Source organism: Durio zibethinus, unplaced genomic scaffold, assembly GCF_047325235.1.
Source record: "Durio zibethinus cultivar Kanyao isolate XHJ-2024 unplaced genomic scaffold, ASM4732523v1 HiC_scaffold_392, whole genome shotgun sequence".
Classification (NCBI taxonomy): domain Eukaryota; kingdom Viridiplantae; phylum Streptophyta; class Magnoliopsida; order Malvales; family Malvaceae; genus Durio; species Durio zibethinus.
This window is the reverse complement of record NW_028323015.1, coordinates 275,001-280,000: the sequence shown is the minus strand read 5'-3', so window position 1 is coordinate 280,000 and position 5,000 is coordinate 275,001.

The following is a 5,000-nucleotide window of genomic DNA, read 5'->3' as shown; positions in this document are numbered from 1 at the left end:
CGATGGTGCTCGAGGCAACCGCCCGCACCAAGGCTCAGCATGTGCCGATTGTGATCGAGGCAACAACCCACACCAGGGCCCAGCTTGTGCCGATGGCGGTCGAGGCAAGTGCCCGTACCGAAGGGCAGCCTATGCCGATGATGGTCGATGCATGTGCCATCACCATGCGTCATCATGTGCCATTGATGGTCGAGGCCTTGGCCGAAGTTCGATTTTGAGCCACGGTGCCCATGCTTGGCTCCAGCATGTGCTGGTGCCGCATTTTTTTCACTCGGGACAGCATCGCCGGAGCATCGCCGGAGTACCGTCGGAGAACCTGACCGGCGGCATTGGGGTTCCGGCGATTGGGAGGGGGGCCGGGGGGGTGTGCGCACATGATGTGCGATGGGTGCTGGTACTTGGCCTTGTGTTGGCCCCCTATCCCTCATCAAACCTCTGAGAATTCACACCCCCTTAAAGAGCATTTGAGATTTTACAGGTTTGCTACCAGTAGCCGTTAAAGTGTCTGAAATGGGGACACTTTTTTCAAACGGTCACAAAATCTTCTCTACTTCGAGTTTTTAGCTGAATTTTTTTGTGCATGCCAACAAAAATAGAAGGATCATGCCTACAAAATTTGGGGCCAAAAATCCTTATAAAAAAATTTTAAAAAATCCCGAACCGCAAAAAGTTTCGAAAATCGTGAAAAATAGAAAACGAGTCATCTTCCAACGAAACTTCACGTGAAGGCTTAGGGGACCATTGTATGAATTTACAAGCCATAAAAATGGCATTGGCACGGCAGAAATTTGAAGATGTGCCTAAACCCACCAGGGCCCAGCGTGTGCCGATGGTGCTCGAGGCAAGCGCCCGCACCAGGGCCCAGCGTGTGCCGATGGTGGTCGAGGCAACCGCCCGCACCAGGGCCGATAGTGTGCCGATGGTGCTCGAGGCAACCGCCCGCACCAGGGCCCAGCGTGTGCCGATGGTGATCGAGGCAACCTGCCGCACCAGGGCCCAGCGTGTGCCGATGGTGGTCGAGGCAAGCGCCCGCACCAGCGCCCAGCGTGTGCCGATGGTGCTCGAGGCAACCGACCGCACCAGGGCCCAGCGTGTGCCGATGGTGCTCGAGGCAACCTGCCGCACCAGGGCCCAGCGTGTGCCGATGGTGCTCGAGGCAACCTGCCGCACCAGGGCCCGGCGTGTGCCGATGGTGCTCGAGGCAAGCGCCCGCACCAGGGCCCAGCGTGTGCCGATGGTGGTCGAGGCAAGCGCCCGCACCAGGGCCCAGCGTGTGCCGATGGTGGTCGAGGCAACCGCCCGGACCAGGGCCCAACGTGTGCCGATGGTGCTCGAGGCAACCTGCCGCACCAGGGCCGAGCGTGTGCCGATGGTGGTCGAGGCAAGCGCCCGCACCAGGGCCCAGCGTGTGCCGATGGTGGTCGAGGCAACCTGCCGTACCAGGGCCCAGCGTGTGCCGATGGTGCTCGAGGCAACCGACCGCACCAGGGCCGAACGTGTGCCGATGGTGCTCGAGGCAACCGACCGCACCAGGGCCGAGCGTGTGCCGATGGTGGTCGAGGCAAGCGCCGGTGTCACGGACCCAAGGGGGAGTCCTGAATCCCACATCGAACATAATAGGAAGGTCACTGGGGTATAAAAGGGTTCACATCATCTCCGCCTTGTGAGGCGCCTTTTGTAGGACAAAACCGTGAGGCCAGGGGGCCAGAGCGGACAATACCTCACAAGGGTGTGAACCGTGGCGAAAGGCTGATCTGGGACGCCGGAAGGGTGAATGCCCGGGTCCCGGAGCCGCGCGGGTTCGGAGCTTGAGTCTCGACCCGTGACAAGTGGTATCAGAGCCAGCCCTATACCGTTCGATCCACGCCGAGCGCCTCGAGGGAGGTAGGCAGGGTGGCCGGCCTCCGTGACGAGGGCGTCACGAGGTTGGGTGCGGGAGAATGTCACGGACCCAAGGGGGAGTCCTGAATCCCACATCGAACATAATAGGAAGGTCACTGGGGTATAAAAGGGTTCACATCATCTCCGCCTTGTGAGGTGCCTTTTGTAGGACAAAACCGTGAGGCCAGGGGGCCAGAGCGGACAATACCTCACAAGGGTGTGAACCGTGGCGAAAGGCTGATCTGGGATGCCGGAAGGGTGAATGCCCGGGTCCCGGAGCCGCGCGGGTTCGGAGCTTGAGTCTCGACCCGTGACACCCGCACCAGGGCCCAGCGTGTGCCGATGGTGCTGGGGGCAAGCGCCCGCCCCAGGGCCCAGCGTGTGCCGATGGTTATCGGGGCAACCGGCCGCACCAGGGCCCAGGGTCTGCCGATGGTGCTCGAGGCAACCGCCCGCACCAAGGCTCAGCATGTGCCGATTGTGATCGAGGCAACAACCCACACCAGGGCCCAGCTTGTGCCGATGGCGGTCGAGGCAAGTGCCCGTACCGAAGGGCAGCCTATGCCGATGATGGTCGATGCATGTGCCATCACCATGCGTCATCATGTGCCATTGATGGTCGAGGCCTTGGCCGAAGTTCGATTTTGAGCCACGGTGCCCATGCTTGGCTCCAGCATGTGCTGGTGCCGCATTTTTTTCACTCGGGACAGCATCGCCGGAGCATCGCCGGAGTACCGCCGGAGAACCTGACCGGCGGCATTGGGGTTCCGGCGATTGGGAGGGGGGCCGGGGGGGTGTGCGCACATGATGTGCGATGGGTGCTGGTACTTGGCCTTGTGTTGGCCCCCTATCCCTCATCAAACCTCTGAGAATTCACACCCCCTTAAAGAGCATTTGAGATTTTACAGGTTTGCTACCAGTAGCCGTTAAAGTGTCTGAAATGGGGACACTTTTTTCAAACGGTCACAAAATCTTCTCTACTTCGAGTTTTTAGCTGAATTTTTTTGTGCATGCCAACAAAAATAGAAGGATCATGCCTACAAAATTTGGGGCCAAAAATCCTTATAAAAAAATTTTAAAAAATCCCGAACCGCAAAAAGTTTCGAAAATCGTGAAAAATAGAAAACGAGTCATCTTCTAACGAAACTTCACGTGAAGGCTTAGGGGACCATTGTATGAATTTACAAGCCATAAAAATGGCATTGGCACGGCAGAAATTTGAAGATGTGCCTAAACCCACCAGGGCCCAGCGTGTGCCGATGGTGCTCGAGGCAACCGCCCGCACCAGGGCCCAGCATGTGCCGATGGTGCTCGAGGCAAGCGCCCGCACCAGGGCCCAGCGTGTGCCGATGGTGGTCGAGGCAACCGCCCGCACCAGGGCCGATAGTGTGCCGATGGTGCTCGAGGCAACCTGTCGCACCAGGGCCCAGCGTGTGCCGATGGTGATCGAGGCAACCTGCCGCACCAGGGCCCAGCGTGTGCCGATGGTGGTCGAGGCAAGTTCCCGCACCAGCGCCCAGCGTGTGCCGATGGTGCTCGAGGCAACCGACCGCACCAGGGCCCAGCGTGTGCCGATGGTGCTCGAGGCAACCTGCCGCACCAGGGCCCAGCGTCTGCCGATGGTGCTCGAGGCAACCTGCTGCACCAGGGCCCAGCGTCTGCCGATGGTGCTCGAGGCAAGCGCCCGCACCAGGGCCCAGCGTGTGCCGATGGTGGTCGAGGCAAGCGCCCGCACCAGGGCCCAGCGTGTGCCGATGGTGGTCGAGGCAACCGCCCGCACCAGGGCCCAGCGTGTGCCGATGGTGCTCGAGGCAACCTGCCGCACCAGGGCCCAGCGTGTGCCTATGGTGCTCGAGGCAACCGACCGCACCAGGGCCGAGCGTGTGCCGATGGTGGTCGAGGCAAGCGCCCGCACCAGGGCCCAGCGTGTGCCGATGGTGGTCGAGGCAACCTGCCGCACCAGGGCCCAGCGTGTGCCGATGGTGCTCGAGGCAACCGACCGCACCAGGGCCGAGCGTGTGCCGATGGTGCTCGAGGCAAGCGCCCGCACCAGGGCCCAGCGTGTGCCGATGGTGGTCGAGGCAACCTGCCGCACCAGCGCCCAGCGTGTGCCGATGGTGCTCGAGGCAACCTGCCGCACCAGGGCCCAGCGTGTGCCGATGGTGGTCGAGGCAAGCGCCCGCACCAGGGCCCAGCGTGTGCCGATGGTGGTCGAGGCAACCGCCCGCACCAGGGCCCAGCGTGTGCCGATGGTGGTCGAGGCAACCGCCCGCACCAGGGCCCAGCGTGTGCCGATGGTGGTCGAGGCAACCTGCCGCACCAGGGTGGAACGTGTGCCGATGGTGGTCGAGGCAAGCGCCCGCACCAGGGCCCAGCGTGTGCCGATGGTGGTCGAGGCTGCCGATGGTGGTCGAGGCAACCTGCCGCAGCAGGGCCCAGCGTGTGCCGATGGTGCTCGAGGCAACCGACCGCACCAGGGCCGAGCGTGTGCCGATGGTGCTCGAGGCAAGCTGCCGCACCAGGGCCCAGCGTGTGCCGATGGTGGTCGAGGCAACCGCCCGCACCAGGGCCCAGCGTGTGCCGATGGTGATCGAGGCAACCGACCGCACCAGGGCCCAGCGTGTGCCGATGGTGCTCGAGGCAACCTGCCGCACCAGGGCCCAGCGTGTGCCGATGGTCGTCGAGGGAACCTGCCGCACCAGGGCCCAGCGTGTGCCGATGGTGGTCGAGGCAAGCGCCCGCACCAGGGCCCAGCGTGTGCCGATGGTGCTCGAGGCAACCGACCGCACCAGGGCCCAGCGTGTGCCGATGGTGCTCGAGGCAACCTGCCGCACCAGGGCCCAGCGTGTGCCGATGGTGGTCGAGGCAAGCGCCCGCACCAGGGCCCAGCGTGTGCCGATGGTGGTCGAGGCAAGCGCCCGCACCAGGGCCCAGCGTGTGCCGATGGTGCTCGAGGCAACCGACCGCACCAGGGCCCAGCGTGTGCCGATGGTGCTCGAGGCAAGCGGCCGCACCAGGGCCCAGCGTGTGCCGATGGTGGTCGAGGCAAGCGCCCGCACAAGGGCCCAGCGTGTGCCGATGGTGGTCGAGGCAAGCGCCCGCACCAGGGCCCAACGTGT